The sequence below is a fragment of the Trachinotus anak genome, unplaced genomic scaffold (assembly GCF_046630095.1).
Source record: "Trachinotus anak isolate AG129_WGS33_773 ecotype Australia unplaced genomic scaffold, CSIRO_AGI_Tana_v1 ptg000001l, whole genome shotgun sequence".
NCBI classification, from domain to species: Eukaryota; Metazoa; Chordata; class Actinopteri; order Carangiformes; family Carangidae; genus Trachinotus; species Trachinotus anak.
The window spans coordinates 15,284,334-15,301,301 of record NW_027273852.1 but is presented as its reverse complement, the minus strand read 5'-3'; the positions used below and the strand labels follow the sequence as shown (position 1 = coordinate 15,301,301).

The window sequence follows — 16,968 nt, the reverse complement described above, 5'->3', positions numbered from 1 at the left end:
CCTCCGAGCTCAAAGTCAAGACAATCCCACGTCACCTTCAGCTGGAAACCAGCACAACGCGCAGCATGTGGCCATCTTGAAAGGCTGTGGTTTTCCTTCAACATAATAATCAGGGGAGAGCGCGAACGCAGTCCCCCACTACCAGAAATTATGCAGTCGAGATTCCCACATTTGGGGAATTCGCAGGGGTCAGCACAACCGGAGTGCAATGGCTGAGCCTCGCCCTGGGTGAACCACCTTCTTGATCATGGTATCTCCCCTGCCAGGTAAGTATGAGTTGGAAGTGTCAGAGACAGGGGGCTCATTCCCAGGCACGGCGCCCTGGGTGACGGTGCTTAAAACGCATAATCCCAGAGTTCAGTGCCTTTAGCGTCAACTCAACTTTGACGCTGCACAAGTTGCAGGAAAAGTTGCAGACACTGCTGCAGTGTGGTATGTGGTACACATTTGTTTTGTTCCCTCGCTCACTTGTTCTGGCAAAACAAAGTAAGTAAACACTGCTGCAGTGTGGTATGCGGTAAGATTGCATGTAAAGCTACTCGGCAAGCTGAAAAAGCCACGCAGCGCGCTGTTTTGTCCGTGGGACAGCAGCGACCGCACCAAAGCCCGACACCGATGCCAATAGCAATAGGAGAATGTCTAGCGCACGCTTTTCCCAGAAAGACAGCACGAAATCACAGAGTAGAGCACGCAGTTTTTCCATCATCTCAAAAGGCCACGCCCACTTCCATCATCAGTATCACGGGGGAGCGTCTTCAGTGAACGCACAGCTTCACAGCGTACGGGAAACGCTGCCACGTTCTGGACAAACTGCAAAAGTAACCTCCGAGCTCAAAGTCAAGACAATCCCACGTCACCTTCAGCTGGAAACCAGCACAACGCGCAGCATGTGGCCATCTTGAAAGGCTGTGGTTTTCCTTCAACATAATAATCAGGGGAGAGCGCGAACGCAGTCCCCCACTACCAGAAATTATGCAGTCGAGATTCCCACATTTGGGGAACTCGCAGGGGTCAGCACAACCGGAGTGCAATGGCTGAGCCTCGCCCTGGGTGAACCACCTTCTTGATCATGGTATCTCCCCTGCCAGGTAAGTATGAGTTGGAAGTGTCAGAGACAGGGGGCTCATTCCCAGGCACGGCGCCCTGGGTGACGGTGCTTAAAACGCATAATCCCAGAGTTCAGTGCCTTTAGCGTCAACTCAACTTTGACGCTGCACAAGTTGCAGGAAAAGTTGCAGACACTGCTGCAGTGTGGTATGAGGTACACATTTGTTTTGTTCCCTCGCTCACTTGTTCTGGCAAAACAAAGTAAGTAAACACTGCTGCAGTGTGGTATGCGGTGAGATTGCATGTAAAGCTTCTCGGCAAGCTGAAAAAGCCACGCAGCGCGCTGTTTTGTCCGTGGGACAGCAGCGACCGCACCAAAGCCCGACACCGATGCCAATAGCAATAGGAGAATGTCTAGCGCACGCTTTTCCCAGAAAGACAGCACGAAATCACAGAGTAGAGCATGCAGTTTTTCCATTATCTCAAAAGGCCACGCCCACTTCCATCATCAGTATCACGGGGGAGCGTCTTCAGTGAACGCACAGCTTCACAGCGTACGGGAAACACTGCCACGTTCTGGACAAACTGCAAAAGTAACCTCCGAGCTCAAAGTCAAGACAATCCCACGTCACCTTCAGCTGGAAACCAGCACAACGCGCAGCATGTGGCCATCTTGAAAGGCTGTGGTTTTCCTTCAACATAATAATCAGGGGAGAGCGCGAACGCAGTCCCCCACTACCAGAAATTATGCAGTCGAGATTCCCACATTTGGGGAATTCGCAGGGGTCAGCACAACCGGAGTGCAATGGCTGAGCCTCGCCCTGGGTGAACCACCTTCTTGATCATGGTATCTCCCCTGCCAGGTAAGTATGAGTTGGAAGTGTCAGAGACAGGGGGCTCATTCCCAGGCACGGCGCCCTGGGTGACGGTGCTTAAAACGCATAATCCCAGAGTTCAGTGCCTTTAGCGTCAACTCAACTTTGACGCTGCACAAGTTGCAGGAAAAGTTGCAGACACTGCTGCAGTGTGGTATGTGGTACACATTTGTTTTGTTCCCTCGCTCACTTGTTCTGGCAAAACAAAGTAAGTAAACACTGCTGCAGTGTGGTATGCGGTAAGATTGCATGTAAAGCTACTCGGCAAGCTGAAAAAGCCACGCAGCGCGCTGTTTTGTCCGTGGGACAGCAGCGACCGCACCAAAGCCCGACACCGATGCCAATAGCAATAGGAGAATGTCTAGCGCACGCTTTTCCCAGAAAGACAGCACGAAATCACAGAGTAGAGCACGCAGTTTTTCCATCATCTCAAAAGGCCACGCCCACTTCCATCATCAGTATCACGGGGGAGCGTCTTCAGTGAACGCACAGCTTCACAGCGTACGGGAAACGCTGCCACGTTCTGGACAAACTGCAAAAGTAACCTCCGAGCTCAAAGTCAAGACAATCCCACGTCACCTTCAGCTGGAAACCAGCACAACGCGCAGCATGTGGCCATCTTGAAAGGCTGTGGTTTTCCTTCAACATAATAATCAGGGGAGAGCGCGAACGCAGTCCCCCACTACCAGAAATTATGCAGTCGAGATTCCCACATTTGGGGAATTCGCAGGGGTCAGCACAACCGGAGTGCAATGGCTGAGCCTCGCCCTGGGTGAACCACCTTCTTGATCATGGTATCTCCCCTGCCAGGTAAGTATGAGTTGGAAGTGTCAGAGACAGGGGGCTCATTCCCAGGCACGGCGCCCTGGGTGACGGTGCTTAAAACGCATAATCCCAGAGTTCAGTGCCTTTAGCGTCAACTCAACTTTGACGCTGCACAAGTTGCAGGAAAAGTTGCAGACACTGCTGCAGTGTGGTATGAGGTACACATTTGTTTTGTTCCCTCGCTCACTTGTTCTGGCAAAACAAAGTAAGTAAACACTGCTGCAGTGTGGTATGCGGTGAGATTGCATGTAAAGCTACTCGGCAAGCTGAAAAAGCCACGCAGCGCGCTGTTTTGTCCGTGGGACAGCAGCGACCGCACCAAAGCCCGACACCGATGCCAATAGCAATAGGAGAATGTCTAGCGCACGCTTTTCCCAGAAAGACAGCACGAAATCACAGAGTAGAGCACGCAGTTTTTCCATTATCTCAAAAGGCCACGCCCACTTCCATCATCAGTATCACGGGGGAGCGTCTTCAGTGAACGCACAGCTTCACAGCGTACGGGTAACGCTGCCACGTTCTGGACAAACTGCAAAAGTAACCTCCGAGCTCAAAGTCAAGACAATCCCACGTCACCTTCAGCTGGAAACCAGCACAACGCGCAGCATGTGGCCATCTTGAAAGGCTGTGGTTTTCCTTCAACATAATAATCAGGGGAGAGCGCGAACGCAGTCCCCCACTACCAGAAATTATGCAGTCGAGATTCCCACATTTGGGGAATTCGCAGGGGTCAGCACAACCGGAGTGCAATGGCTGAGCCTCGCCCTGGGTGAACCACCTTCTTGATCATGGTATCTCCCCTGCCAGGTAAGTATGAGTTGGAAGTGTCAGAGACAGGGGGCTCATTCCCAGGCACGGCGCCCTGGGTGACGGTGCTTAAAACGCATAATCCCAGAGTTCAGTGCCTTTAGCGTCAACTCAACTTTGACGCTGCACAAGTTGCAGGAAAAGTTGCAGACACTGCTGCAGTGTGGTATGTGGTACACATTTGTTTTGTTCCCTCGCTCACTTGTTCTGGCAAAACAAAGTAAGTAAACACTGCTGCAGTGTGGTATGCGGTAAGATTGCATGTAAAGCTACTCGGCAAGCTGAAAAAGCCACGCAGCGCGCTGTTTTGTCCGTGGGACAGCAGCGACCGCACCAAAGCCCGACACCGATGCCAATAGCAATAGGAGAATGTCTAGCGCACGCTTTTCCCAGAAAGACAGCACGAAATCACAGAGTAGAGCACGCAGTTTTTCCATCATCTCAAAAGGCCACGCCCACTTCCATCATCAGTATCACGGGGGAGCGTCTTCAGTGAACGCACAGCTTCACAGCGTACGGGAAACGCTGCCACGTTCTGGACAAACTGCAAAAGTAACCTCCGAGCTCAAAGTCAAGACAATCCCACGTCACCTTCAGCTGGAAACCAGCACAACGCGCAGCATGTGGCCATCTTGAAAGGCTGTGGTTTTCCTTCAACATAATAATCAGGGGAGAGCGCGAACGCAGTCCCCCACTACCAGAAATTATGCAGTCGAGATTCCCACATTTGGGGAACTCGCAGGGGTCAGCACAACCGGAGTGCAATGGCTGAGCCTCGCCCTGGGTGAACCACCTTCTTGATCATGGTATCTCCCCTGCCAGGTAAGTATGAGTTGGAAGTGTCAGAGACAGGGGGCTCATTCCCAGGCACGGCGCCCTGGGTGACGGTGCTTAAAACGCATAATCCCAGAGTTCAGTGCCTTTAGCGTCAACTCAACTTTGACGCTGCACAAGTTGCAGGAAAAGTTGCAGACACTGCTGCAGTGTGGTATGAGGTACACATTTGTTTTGTTCCCTCGCTCACTTGTTCTGGCAAAACAAAGTAAGTAAACACTGCTGCAGTGTGGTATGCGGTGAGATTGCATGTAAAGCTTCTCGGCAAGCTGAAAAAGCCACGCAGCGCGCTGTTTTGTCCGTGGGACAGCAGCGACCGCACCAAAGCCCGACACCGATGCCAATAGCAATAGGAGAATGTCTAGCGCACGCTTTTCCCAGAAAGACAGCACGAAATCACAGAGTAGAGCATGCAGTTTTTCCATTATCTCAAAAGGCCACGCCCACTTCCATCATCAGTATCACGGGGGAGCGTCTTCAGTGAACGCACAGCTTCACAGCGTACGGGAAACACTGCCACGTTCTGGACAAACTGCAAAAGTAACCTCCGAGCTCAAAGTCAAGACAATCCCACGTCACCTTCAGCTGGAAACCAGCACAACGCGCAGCATGTGGCCATCTTGAAAGGCTGTGGTTTTCCTTCAACATAATAATCAGGGGAGAGCGCGAACGCAGTCCCCCACTACCAGAAATTATGCAGTCGAGATTCCCACATTTGGGGAATTCGCAGGGGTCAGCACAACCGGAGTGCAATGGCTGAGCCTCGCCCTGGGTGAACCACCTTCTTGATCATGGTATCTCCCCTGCCAGGTAAGTATGAGTTGGAAGTGTCAGAGACAGGGGGCTCATTCCCAGGCACGGCGCCCTGGGTGACGGTGCTTAAAACGCATAATCCCAGAGTTCAGTGCCTTTAGCGTCAACTCAACTTTGACGCTGCACAAGTTGCAGGAAAAGTTGCAGACACTGCTGCAGTGTGGTATGTGGTACACATTTGTTTTGTTCCCTCGCTCACTTGTTCTGGCAAAACAAAGTAAGTAAACACTGCTGCAGTGTGGTATGCGGTAAGATTGCATGTAAAGCTACTCGGCAAGCTGAAAAAGCCACGCAGCGCGCTGTTTTGTCCGTGGGACAGCAGCGACCGCACCAAAGCCCGACACCGATGCCAATAGCAATAGGAGAATGTCTAGCGCACGCTTTTCCCAGAAAGACAGCACGAAATCACAGAGTAGAGCACGCAGTTTTTCCATCATCTCAAAAGGCCACGCCCACTTCCATCATCAGTATCACGGGGGAGCGTCTTCAGTGAACGCACAGCTTCACAGCGTACGGGAAACGCTGCCACGTTCTGGACAAACTGCAAAAGTAACCTCCGAGCTCAAAGTCAAGACAATCCCACGTCACCTTCAGCTGGAAACCAGCACAACGCGCAGCATGTGGCCATCTTGAAAGGCTGTGGTTTTCCTTCAACATAATAATCAGGGGAGAGCGCGAACGCAGTCCCCCACTACCAGAAATTATGCAGTCGAGATTCCCACATTTGGGGAATTCGCAGGGGTCAGCACAACCGGAGTGCAATGGCTGAGCCTCGCCCTGGGTGAACCACCTTCTTGATCATGGTATCTCCCCTGCCAGGTAAGTATGAGTTGGAAGTGTCAGAGACAGGGGGCTCATTCCCAGGCACGGCGCCCTGGGTGACGGTGCTTAAAACGCATAATCCCAGAGTTCAGTGCCTTTAGCGTCAACTCAACTTTGACGCTGCACAAGTTGCAGGAAAAGTTGCAGACACTGCTGCAGTGTGGTATGAGGTACACATTTGTTTTGTTCCCTCGCTCACTTGTTCTGGCAAAACAAAGTAAGTAAACACTGCTGCAGTGTGGTATGCGGTGAGATTGCATGTAAAGCTACTCGGCAAGCTGAAAAAGCCACGCAGCGCGCTGTTTTGTCCGTGGGACAGCAGCGACCGCACCAAAGCCCGACACCGATGCCAATAGCAATAGGAGAATGTCTAGCGCACGCTTTTCCCAGAAAGACAGCACGAAATCACAGAGTAGAGCACGCAGTTTTTCCATTATCTCAAAAGGCCACGCCCACTTCCATCATCAGTATCACGGGGGAGCATCTTCAGTGAACGCACAGCTTCACAGCGTACGGGTAACGCTGCCACGTTCTGGACAAACTGCAAAAGTAACCTCCGAGCTCAAAGTCAAGACAATCCCACGTCACCTTCAGCTGGAAACCAGCACAACGCGCAGCATGTGGCCATCTTGAAAGGCTGTGGTTTTCCTTCAACATAATAATCAGGGGAGAGCGCGAACGCAGTCCCCCACTACCAGAAATTATGCAGTCGAGATTCCCACATTTGGGGAATTCGCAGGGGTCAGCACAACCGGAGTGCAATGGCTGAGCCTCGCCCTGGGTGAACCACCTTCTTGATCATGGTATCTCCCCTGCCAGGTAAGTATGAGTTGGAAGTGTCAGAGACAGGGGGCTCATTCCCAGGCACGGCGCCCTGGGTGACGGTGCTTAAAACGCATAATCCCAGAGTTCAGTGCCTTTAGCGTCAACTCAACTTTGACGCTGCACAAGTTGCAGGAAAAGTTGCAGACACTGCTGCAGTGTGGTATGTGGTACACATTTGTTTTGTTCCCTCGCTCACTTGTTCTGGCAAAACAAAGTAAGTAAACACTGCTGCAGTGTGGTATGCGGTAAGATTGCATGTAAAGCTACTCGGCAAGCTGAAAAAGCCACGCAGCGCGCTGTTTTGTCCGTGGGACAGCAGCGACCGCACCAAAGCCCGACACCGATGCCAATAGCAATAGGAGAATGTCTAGCGCACGCTTTTCCCAGAAAGACAGCACGAAATCACAGAGTAGAGCACGCAGTTTTTCCATCATCTCAAAAGGCCACGCCCACTTCCATCATCAGTATCACGGGGGAGCGTCTTCAGTGAACGCACAGCTTCACAGCGTACGGGAAACGCTGCCACGTTCTGGACAAACTGCAAAAGTAACCTCCGAGCTCAAAGTCAAGACAATCCCACGTCACCTTCAGCTGGAAACCAGCACAACGCGCAGCATGTGGCCATCTTGAAAGGCTGTGGTTTTCCTTCAACATAATAATCAGGGGAGAGCGCGAACGCAGTCCCCCACTACCAGAAATTATGCAGTCGAGATTCCCACATTTGGGGAACTCGCAGGGGTCAGCACAACCGGAGTGCAATGGCTGAGCCTCGCCCTGGGTGAACCACCTTCTTGATCATGGTATCTCCCCTGCCAGGTAAGTATGAGTTGGAAGTGTCAGAGACAGGGGGCTCATTCCCAGGCACGGCGCCCTGGGTGACGGTGCTTAAAACGCATAATCCCAGAGTTCAGTGCCTTTAGCGTCAACTCAACTTTGACGCTGCACAAGTTGCAGGAAAAGTTGCAGACACTGCTGCAGTGTGGTATGAGGTACACATTTGTTTTGTTCCCTCGCTCACTTGTTCTGGCAAAACAAAGTAAGTAAACACTGCTGCAGTGTGGTATGCGGTGAGATTGCATGTAAAGCTTCTCGGCAAGCTGAAAAAGCCACGCAGCGCGCTGTTTTGTCCGTGGGACAGCAGCGACCGCACCAAAGCCCGACACCGATGCCAATAGCAATAGGAGAATGTCTAGCGCACGCTTTTCCCAGAAAGACAGCACGAAATCACAGAGTAGAGCACGCAGTTTTTCCATTATCTCAAAAGGCCACGCCCACTTCCATCATCAGTATCACGGGGGAGCGTCTTCAGTGAACGCACAGCTTCACAGCGTACGGGTAACGCTGCCACGTTCTGGACAAACTGCAAAAGTAACCTCCGAGCTCAAAGTCAAGACAATCCCACGTCACCTTCAGCTGGAAACCAGCACAACGCGCAGCATGTGGCCATCTTGAAAGGCTGTGGTTTTCCTTCAACATAATAATCAGGGGAGAGCGCGAACGCAGTCCCCCACTACCAGAAATTATGCAGTCGAGATTCCCACATTTGGGGAATTCGCAGGGGTCAGCACAACCGGAGTGCAATGGCTGAGCCTCGCCCTGGGTGAACCACCTTCTTGATCATGGTATCTCCCCTGCCAGGTAAGTATGAGTTGGAAGTGTCAGAGACAGGGGGCTCATTCCCAGGCACGGCGCCCTGGGTGACGGTGCTTAAAACGCATAATCCCAGAGTTCAGTGCCTTTAGCGTCAACTCAACTTTGACGCTGCACAAGTTGCAGGAAAAGTTGCAGACACTGCTGCAGTGTGGTATGTGGTACACATTTGTTTTGTTCCCTCGCTCACTTGTTCTGGCAAAACAAAGTAAGTAAACACTGCTGCAGTGTGGTATGCGGTAAGATTGCATGTAAAGCTACTCGGCAAGCTGAAAAAGCCACGCAGCGCGCTGTTTTGTCCGTGGGACAGCAGCGACCGCACCAAAGCCCGACACCGATGCCAATAGCAATAGGAGAATGTCTAGCGCACGCTTTTCCCAGAAAGACAGCACGAAATCACAGAGTAGAGCACGCAGTTTTTCCATCATCTCAAAAGGCCACGCCCACTTCCATCATCAGTATCACGGGGGAGCGTCTTCAGTGAACGCACAGCTTCACAGCGTACGGGAAACGCTGCCACGTTCTGGACAAACTGCAAAAGTAACCTCCGAGCTCAAAGTCAAGACAATCCCACGTCACCTTCAGCTGGAAACCAGCACAACGCGCAGCATGTGGCCATCTTGAAAGGCTGTGGTTTTCCTTCAACATAATAATCAGGGGAGAGCGCGAACGCAGTCTCCCACTACCAGGAATTATGCAGTCGAGATTCCCACATTTGGGGAATTCGCAGGGGTCAGCACAACCGGAGTGCAATGGCTGAGCCTCGCCCTGGGTGAACCACCTTCTTGATCATGGTATCTCCCCTGCCAGGTAAGTATGAGTTGGAAGTGTCAGAGACAGGGGGCTCATTCCCAGGCACGGCGCCCTGGGTGACGGTGCTTAAAACGCATAATCCCAGAGTTCAGTGCCTTTAGCGTCAACTCAACTTTGACGCTGCACAAGTTGCAGGAAAAGTTGCAGACACTGCTGCAGTGTGGTATGTGGTACACATTTGTTTTGTTCCCTCGCTCACTTGTTCTGGCAAAACAAAGTAAGTAAACACTGCTGCAGTGTGGTATGCGGTAAGATTGCATGTAAAGCTACTCGGCAAGCTGAAAAAGCCACGCAGCGCGCTGTTTTGTCCGTGGGACAGCAGCGACCGCACCAAAGCCCGACACCGATGCCAATAGCAATAGGAGAATGTCTAGCGCACGCTTTTCCCAGAAAGACAGCACGAAATCACAGAGTAGAGCATGCAGTTTTTCCATTATCTCAAAAGGCCACGCCCACTTCCATCATCAGTATCACGGGGGAGCGTCTTCAGTGAACGCACAGCTTCACAGCGTACGGGAAACGCTGCCACGTTCTGGACAAACTGCAAAAGTAACCTCCGAGCTCAAAGTCAAGACAATCCCACGTCACCTTCAGCTGGAAACCAGCACAACGCGCAGCATGTGGCCATCTTGAAAGGCTGTGGTTTTCCTTCAACATAATAATCAGGGGAGAGCGCGAACGCAGTCCCCCACTACCAGAAATTATGCAGTCGAGATTCCCACATTTGGGGAATTCGCAGGGGTCAGCACAACCGGAGTGCAATGGCTGAGCCTCGCCCTGGGTGAACCACCTTCTTGATCATGGTATCTCCCCTGCCAGGTAAGTATGAGTTGGAAGTGTCAGAGACAGGGGGCTCATTCCCAGGCACGGCGCCCTGGGTGACGGTGCTTAAAACGCATAATCCCAGAGTTCAGTGCCTTTAGCGTCAACTCAACTTTGACGCTGCACAAGTTGCAGGAAAAGTTGCAGACACTGCTGCAGTGTGGTATGTGGTACACATTTGTTTTGTTCCCTCGCTCACTTGTTCTGGCAAAACAAAGTAAGTAAACACTGCTGCAGTGTGGTATGCGGTAAGATTGCATGTAAAGCTACTCGGCAAGCTGAAAAAGCCACGCAGCGCGCTGTTTTGTCCGTGGGACAGCAGCGACCGCACCAAAGCCCGACACCGATGCCAATAGCAATAGGAGAATGTCTAGCGCACGCTTTTCCCAGAAAGACAGCACGAAATCACAGAGTAGAGCACGCAGTTTTTCCATTATCTCAAAAGGCCACGCCCACTTCCATCATCAGTATCACGGGGGAGCGTCTTCAGTGAACGCACAGCTTCACAGCGTACGGGAAACGCTGCCACGTTCTGGACAAACTGCAAAAGTAACCTCCGAGCTCAAAGTCAAGACAATCCCACGTCACCTTCAGCTGGAAACCAGCACAACGCGCAGCATGTGGCCATCTTGAAAGGCTGTGGTTTTCCTTCAACATAATAATCAGGGGAGAGCGCGAACGCAGTCCCCCACTACCAGAAATTATGCAGTCGAGATTCCCACATTTGGGGAATTCGCAGGGGTCAGCACAACCGGAGTGCAATGGCTGAGCCTCGCCCTGGGTGAACCACCTTCTTGATCATGGTATCTCCCCTGCCAGGTAAGTATGAGTTGGAAGTGTCAGAGACAGGGGGCTCATTCCCAGGCACGGCGCCCTGGGTGACGGTGCTTAAAACGCATAATCCCAGAGTTCAGTGCCTTTAGCGTCAACTCAACTTTGACGCTGCACAAGTTGCAGGAAAAGTTGCAGACACTGCTGCAGTGTGGTATGTGGTACACATTTGTTTTGTTCCCTCGCTCACTTGTTCTGGCAAAACAAAGTAAGTAAACACTGCTGCAGTGTGGTATGCGGTAAGATTGCATGTAAAGCTACTCGGCAAGCTGAAAAAGCCACGCAGCGCGCTGTTTTGTCCGTGGGACAGCAGCGACCGCACCAAAGCCCGACACCAATGCCAATAGCAATAGGAGAATGTCTAGCGCACGCTTTTCCCAGAAAGACAGCACGAAATCACAGAGTAGAGCACGCAGTTTTTCCATTATCTCAAAAGGCCACGCCCACTTCCATCATCAGTATCACGGGGGAGCGTCTTCAGTGAACGCACAGCTTCACAGCGTACGGGAAACGCTGCCACGTTCTGGACAAACTGCAAAAGTAACCTCCGAGCTCAAAGTCAAGACAATCCCACGTCACCTTCAGCTGGAAACCAGCACAACGCGCAGCATGTGGCCATCTTGAAAGGCTGTGGTTTTCCTTCAACATAATAATCAGGGGAGAGCGCGAACGCAGTCCCCCACTACCAGAAATTATGCAGTCGAGATTCCCACATTTGGGGAATTCGCAGGGGTCAGCACAACCGGAGTGCAATGGCTGAGCCTCGCCCTGGGTGAACCACCTTCTTGATCATGGTATCTCCCCTGCCAGGTAAGTATGAGTTGGAAGTGTCAGAGACAGGGGGCTCATTCCCAGGCACGGCGCCCTGGGTGACGGTGCTTAAAACGCATAATCCCAGAGTTCAGTGCCTTTAGCGTCAACTCAACTTTGACGCTGCACAAGTTGCAGGAAAAGTTGCAGACACTGCTGCAGTGTGGTATGTGGTACACATTTGTTTTGTTCCCTCGCTCACTTGTTCTGGCAAAACAAAGTAAGTAAACACTGCTGCAGTGTGGTATGCGGTAAGATTGCATGTAAAGCTACTCGGCAAGCTGAAAAAGCCACGCAGCGCGCTGTTTTGTCCGTGGGACAGCAGCGACCGCACCAAAGCCCGACACCGATGCCAATAGCAATAGGAGAATGTCTAGCGCACGCTTTTCCCAGAAAGACAGCACGAAATCACAGAGTAGAGCATGCAGTTTTTCCATTATCTCAAAAGGCCACGCCCACTTCCATCATCAGTATCACGGGGGAGCGTCTTCAGTGAATGCACAGCTTCACAGCGTACGGGAAACACTGCCACGTTCTGGACAAACTGCAAAAGTAACCTCCGAGCTCAAAGTCAAGACAATCCCACGTCACCTTCAGCTGGAAACCAGCACAACGCGCAGCATGTGGCCATCTTGAAAGGCTGTGGTTTTCCTTCAACATAATAATCAGGGGAGAGCGCGAACGCAGTCCCCCACTACCAGAAATTATGCAGTCGAGATTCCCACATTTGGGGAATTCGCAGGGGTCAGCACAACCGGAGTGCAATGGCTGAGCCTCGCCCTGGGTGAACCACCTTCTTGATCATGGTATCTCCCCTGCCAGGTAAGTATGAGTTGGAAGTGTCAGAGACAGGGGGCTCATTCCCAGGCACGGCGCCCTGGGTGACGGTGCTTAAAACGCATAATCCCAGAGTTCAGTGCCTTTAGCGTCAACTCAACTTTGACGCTGCACAAGTTGCAGGAAAAGTTGCAGACACTGCTGCAGTGTGGTATGTGGTACACATTTGTTTTGTTCCCTCGCTCACTTGTTCTGGCAAAACAAAGTAAGTAAACACTGCTGCAGTGTGGTATGCGGTAAGATTGCATGTAAAGCTACTCGGCAAGCTGAAAAAGCCACGCAGCGCGCTGTTTTGTCCGTGGGACAGCAGCGACCGCACCAAAGCCCGACACCGATGCCAATAGCAATAGGAGAATGTCTAGCGCACGCTTTTCCCAGAAAGACAGCACGAAATCACAGAGTAGAGCACGCAGTTTTTCCATCATCTCAAAAGGCCACGCCCACTTCCATCATCAGTATCACGGGGGAGCGTCTTCAGTGAACGCACAGCTTCACAGCGTACGGGAAACGCTGCCACGTTCTGGACAAACTGCAAAAGTAACCTCCGAGCTCAAAGTCAAGACAATCCCACGTCACCTTCAGCTGGAAACCAGCACAACGCGCAGCATGTGGCCATCTTGAAAGGCTGTGGTTTTCCTTCAACATAATAATCAGGGGAGAGCGCGAACGCAGTCCCCCACTACCAGAAATTATGCAGTCGAGATTCCCACATTTGGGGAATTCGCAGGGGTCAGCACAACCGGAGTGCAATGGCTGAGCCTCGTCCTGGGTGAACCACCTTCTTGATCATGGTATCTCCCCTGCCAGGTAAGTATGAGTTGGAAGTGTCAGAGACAGGGGGCTCATTCCCAGGCACGGCGCCCTGGGTGACGGTGCTTAAAACGCATAATCCCAGAGTTCAGTGCCTTTAGCGTCAACTCAACTTTGACGCTGCACAAGTTGCAGGAAAAGTTGCAGACACTGCTGCAGTGTGGTATGTGGTACACATTTGTTTTGTTCCCTCGCTCACTTGTTCTGGCAAAACAAAGTAAGTAAACACTGCTGCAGTGTGGTATGCGGTAAGATTGCATGTAAAGCTACTCGGCAAGCTGAAAAAGCCACGCAGCGCGCTGTTTTGTCCGTGGGACAGCAGCGACCGCACCAAAGCCCGACACTGATGCCAATAGCAATAGGAGAATGTCTAGCGCACGCTTTTCCCAGAAAGACAGCACGAAATCACAGAGTAGAGCACGCAGTTTTTCCATCATCTCAAAAGGCCACGCCCACTTCCATCATCAGTATCACGGGGGAGCGTCTTCAGTGAACGCACAGCTTCACAGCGTACGGGAAACGCTGCCACGTTCTGGACAAACTGCAAAAGTAACCTCCGAGCTCAAAGTCAAGACAATCCCACGTCACCTTCAGCTGGAAACCAGCACAACGCGCAGCATGTGGCCATCTTGAAAGGCTGTGGTTTTCCTTCAACATAATAATCAGGGGAGAGCGCGAACGCAGTCCCCCACTACCAGAAATTATGCAGTCGAGATTCCCACATTTGGGGAATTCGCAGGGGTCAGCACAACCGGAGTGCAATGGCTGAGCCTCGCCCTGGGTGAACCACCTTCTTGATCATGGTATCTCCCCTGCCAGGTAAGTATGAGTTGGAAGTGTCAGAGACAGGGGGCTCATTCCCAGGCACGGCGCCCTGGGTGACGGTGCTTAAAACGCATAATCCCAGAGTTCAGTGCCTTTAGCGTCAACTCAACTTTGACGCTGCACAAGTTGCAGGAAAAGTTGCAGACACTGCTGCAGTGTGGTATGTGGTACACATTTGTTTTGTTCCCTCGCTCACTTGTTCTGGCAAAACAAAGTAAGTAAACACTGCTGCAGTGTGGTATGCGGTAAGATTGCATGTAAAGCTACTCGGCAAGCTGAAAAAGCCACGCAGCGCGCTGTTTTGTCCGTGGGACAGCAGCGACCGCACCAAAGCCCGACACCGATGCCAATAGCAATAGGAGAATGTCTAGCGCACGCTTTTCCCAGAAAGACAGCACGAAATCACAGAGTAGAGCACGCAGTTTTTCCATCATCTCAAAAGGCCACGCCCACTTCCATCATCAGTATCACGGGGGAGCGTCTTCAGTGAACGCACAGCTTCACAGCGTACGGGAAACGCTGCCACGTTCTGGACAAACTGCAAAAGTAACCTCCGAGCTCAAAGTCAAGACAATCCCACGTCACCTTCAGCTGGAAACCAGCACAACGCGCAGCATGTGGCCATCTTGAAAGGCTGTGGTTTTCCTTCAACATAATAATCAGGGGAGAGCGCGAACGCAGTCCCCCACTACCAGAAATTATGCAGTCGAGATTCCCACATTTGGGGAATTCGCAGGGGTCAGCACAACCGGAGTGCAATGGCTGAGCCTCGCCCTGGGTGAACCACCTTCTTGATCATGGTATCTCCCCTGCCAGGTAAGTATGAGTTGGAAGTGTCAGAGACAGGGGGCTCATTCCCAGGCACGGCGCCCTGGGTGACGGTGCTTAAAACGCATAATCCCAGAGTTCAGTGCCTTTAGCGTCAACTCAACTTTGACGCTGCACAAGTTGCAGGAAAAGTTGCAGACACTGCTGCAGTGTGGTATGAGGTACACATTTGTTTTGTTCCCTCGCTCACTTGTTCTGGCAAAACAAAGTAAGTAAACACTGCTGCAGTGTGGTATGCGGTGAGATTGCATGTAAAGCTACTCGGCAAGCTGAAAAAGCCACGCAGCGCGCTGTTTTGTCCGTGGGACAGCAGCGACCGCACCAAAGCCCGACACCGATGCCAATAGCAATAGGAGAATGTCTAGCGCACGCTTTTCCCAGAAAGACAGCACGAAATCACAGAGTAGAGCACGCAGTTTTTCCATTATCTCAAAAGGCCACGCCCACTTCCATCATCAGTATCACGGGGGAGCGTCTTCAGTGAACGCACAGCTTCACAGCGTACGGGTAACGCTGCCACGTTCTGGACAAACTGCAAAAGTAACCTCCGAGCTCAAAGTCAAGACAATCCCACGTCACCTTCAGCTGGAAACCAGCACAACGCGCAGCATGTGGCCATCTTGAAAGGCTGTGGTTTTCCTTCAACATAATAATCAGGGGAGAGCGCGAACGCAGTCCCCCACTACCAGAAATTATGCAGTCGAGATTCCCACATTTGGGGAATTCGCAGGGGTCAGCACAACCGGAGTGCAATGGCTGAGCCTCGCCCTGGGTGAACCACCTTCTTGATCATGGTATCTCCCCTGCCAGGTAAGTATGAGTTGGAAGTGTCAGAGACAGGGGGCTCATTCCCAGGCACGGCGCCCTGGGTGACGGTGCTTAAAACGCATAATCCCAGAGTTCAGTGCCTTTAGCGTCAACTCAACTTTGACGCTGCACAAGTTGCAGGAAAAGTTGCAGACACTGCTGCAGTGTGGTATGTGGTACACATTTGTTTTGTTCCCTCGCTCACTTGTTCTGGCAAAACAAAGTAAGTAAACACTGCTGCAGTGTGGTATGCGGTAAGATTGCATGTAAAGCTACTCGGCAAGCTGAAAAAGCCACGCAGCGCGCTGTTTTGTCCGTGGGACAGCAGCGACCGCACCAAAGCCCGACACCGATGCCAATAGCAATAGGAGAATGTCTAGCGCACGCTTTTCCCAGAAAGACAGCACGAAATCACAGAGTAGAGCACGCAGTTTTTCCATCATCTCAAAAGGCCACGCCCACTTCCATCATCAGTATCACGGGGGAGCGTCTTCAGTGAACGCACAGCTTCACAGCGTACGGGAAACGCTGCCACGTTCTGGACAAACTGCAAAAGTAACCTCCGAGCTCAAAGTCAAGACAATCCCACGTCACCTTCAGCTGGAAACCAGCACAACGCGCAGCATGTGGCCATCTTGAAAGGCTGTGGTTTTCCTTCAACATAATAATCAGGGGAGAGCGCGAACGCAGTCCCCCACTACCAGAAATTATGCAGTCGAGATTCCCACATTTGGGGAATTCGCAGGGGTCAGCACAACCGGAGTGCAATGGCTGAGCCTCGCCCTGGGTGAACCACCTTCTTGATCATGGTATCTCCCCTGCCAGGTAAGTATGAGTTGGAAGTGTCAGAGACAGGGGGCTCATTCCCAGGCACGGCGCCCTGGGTGACGGTGCTTAAAACGCATAATCCCAGAGTTCAGTGCCTTTAGCGTCAACTCAACTTTGACGCTGCACAAGTTGCAGGAAAAGTTGCAGACACTGCTGCAGTGTGGTATGAGGTACACATTTGTTTTGTTCCCTCGCTCACTTGTTCTGGCAAAACAAAGTAAGTAAACACTGCTGCAGTGTGGTATGCGGTGAGATTGCA

At 51.9% G+C, this 16,968-nt stretch overlaps 21 non-coding genes across 21 annotated transcripts; all 21 read right to left on the bottom strand.

The window, feature by feature from the left end:
• Positions 1 to 110: 110 nt before the first annotated feature.
• On the bottom strand, positions 111 to 274 carry LOC139625640 (U1 spliceosomal RNA). The gene has a single exon (XR_011691951.1). It is a non-coding gene; the product is annotated as a U1 spliceosomal RNA (small nuclear RNA).
• A 658-nt stretch (positions 275 to 932) lies between these two features.
• On the bottom strand, positions 933 to 1,096 carry LOC139626459 (U1 spliceosomal RNA). The gene has a single exon (XR_011692286.1). It is a non-coding gene; the product is annotated as a U1 spliceosomal RNA (small nuclear RNA).
• Positions 1,097 to 1,754: 658 nt separating this feature from the next.
• LOC139625635 (U1 spliceosomal RNA) lies at positions 1,755 to 1,918 on the bottom strand. The gene has a single exon (XR_011691950.1). It is a non-coding gene; the product is annotated as a U1 spliceosomal RNA (small nuclear RNA).
• Positions 1,919 to 2,576: 658 nt separating this feature from the next.
• LOC139625624 (U1 spliceosomal RNA) lies at positions 2,577 to 2,740 on the bottom strand. Its single transcript, XR_011691948.1, has one exon. It is a non-coding gene; the product is annotated as a U1 spliceosomal RNA (small nuclear RNA).
• Positions 2,741 to 3,398: 658 nt separating this feature from the next.
• Positions 3,399 to 3,562, bottom strand: LOC139625620 (U1 spliceosomal RNA). Its single transcript, XR_011691947.1, has one exon. It is a non-coding gene; the product is annotated as a U1 spliceosomal RNA (small nuclear RNA).
• Positions 3,563 to 4,220: 658 nt separating this feature from the next.
• Positions 4,221 to 4,384, bottom strand: LOC139626452 (U1 spliceosomal RNA). The gene has a single exon (XR_011692284.1). It is a non-coding gene; the product is annotated as a U1 spliceosomal RNA (small nuclear RNA).
• A 658-nt stretch (positions 4,385 to 5,042) lies between these two features.
• LOC139625613 (U1 spliceosomal RNA) lies at positions 5,043 to 5,206 on the bottom strand. Its single transcript, XR_011691946.1, has one exon. It is a non-coding gene; the product is annotated as a U1 spliceosomal RNA (small nuclear RNA).
• Positions 5,207 to 5,864: 658 nt separating this feature from the next.
• Positions 5,865 to 6,028, bottom strand: LOC139625607 (U1 spliceosomal RNA). The gene has a single exon (XR_011691942.1). It is a non-coding gene; the product is annotated as a U1 spliceosomal RNA (small nuclear RNA).
• Positions 6,029 to 6,686: 658 nt separating this feature from the next.
• On the bottom strand, positions 6,687 to 6,850 carry LOC139625603 (U1 spliceosomal RNA). The gene has a single exon (XR_011691940.1). It is a non-coding gene; the product is annotated as a U1 spliceosomal RNA (small nuclear RNA).
• Positions 6,851 to 7,508: 658 nt separating this feature from the next.
• Positions 7,509 to 7,672, bottom strand: LOC139626448 (U1 spliceosomal RNA). The gene has a single exon (XR_011692280.1). It is a non-coding gene; the product is annotated as a U1 spliceosomal RNA (small nuclear RNA).
• Positions 7,673 to 8,330: 658 nt separating this feature from the next.
• On the bottom strand, positions 8,331 to 8,494 carry LOC139625601 (U1 spliceosomal RNA). Its single transcript, XR_011691939.1, has one exon. It is a non-coding gene; the product is annotated as a U1 spliceosomal RNA (small nuclear RNA).
• A 658-nt stretch (positions 8,495 to 9,152) lies between these two features.
• LOC139626726 (U1 spliceosomal RNA) lies at positions 9,153 to 9,316 on the bottom strand. The gene has a single exon (XR_011692396.1). It is a non-coding gene; the product is annotated as a U1 spliceosomal RNA (small nuclear RNA).
• A 658-nt stretch (positions 9,317 to 9,974) lies between these two features.
• Positions 9,975 to 10,138, bottom strand: LOC139625597 (U1 spliceosomal RNA). The gene has a single exon (XR_011691938.1). It is a non-coding gene; the product is annotated as a U1 spliceosomal RNA (small nuclear RNA).
• A 658-nt stretch (positions 10,139 to 10,796) lies between these two features.
• LOC139625595 (U1 spliceosomal RNA) lies at positions 10,797 to 10,960 on the bottom strand. The gene has a single exon (XR_011691937.1). It is a non-coding gene; the product is annotated as a U1 spliceosomal RNA (small nuclear RNA).
• A 658-nt stretch (positions 10,961 to 11,618) lies between these two features.
• Positions 11,619 to 11,782, bottom strand: LOC139625590 (U1 spliceosomal RNA). Its single transcript, XR_011691936.1, has one exon. It is a non-coding gene; the product is annotated as a U1 spliceosomal RNA (small nuclear RNA).
• Positions 11,783 to 12,440: 658 nt separating this feature from the next.
• Positions 12,441 to 12,604, bottom strand: LOC139625586 (U1 spliceosomal RNA). Its single transcript, XR_011691932.1, has one exon. It is a non-coding gene; the product is annotated as a U1 spliceosomal RNA (small nuclear RNA).
• Positions 12,605 to 13,262: 658 nt separating this feature from the next.
• LOC139626594 (U1 spliceosomal RNA) lies at positions 13,263 to 13,426 on the bottom strand. The gene has a single exon (XR_011692352.1). It is a non-coding gene; the product is annotated as a U1 spliceosomal RNA (small nuclear RNA).
• A 658-nt stretch (positions 13,427 to 14,084) lies between these two features.
• On the bottom strand, positions 14,085 to 14,248 carry LOC139625575 (U1 spliceosomal RNA). The gene has a single exon (XR_011691930.1). It is a non-coding gene; the product is annotated as a U1 spliceosomal RNA (small nuclear RNA).
• A 658-nt stretch (positions 14,249 to 14,906) lies between these two features.
• On the bottom strand, positions 14,907 to 15,070 carry LOC139625570 (U1 spliceosomal RNA). Its single transcript, XR_011691927.1, has one exon. It is a non-coding gene; the product is annotated as a U1 spliceosomal RNA (small nuclear RNA).
• A 658-nt stretch (positions 15,071 to 15,728) lies between these two features.
• Positions 15,729 to 15,892, bottom strand: LOC139625565 (U1 spliceosomal RNA). The gene has a single exon (XR_011691926.1). It is a non-coding gene; the product is annotated as a U1 spliceosomal RNA (small nuclear RNA).
• Positions 15,893 to 16,550: 658 nt separating this feature from the next.
• On the bottom strand, positions 16,551 to 16,714 carry LOC139625562 (U1 spliceosomal RNA). The gene has a single exon (XR_011691922.1). It is a non-coding gene; the product is annotated as a U1 spliceosomal RNA (small nuclear RNA).
• Positions 16,715 to 16,968: the final 254 nt, after the last annotated feature.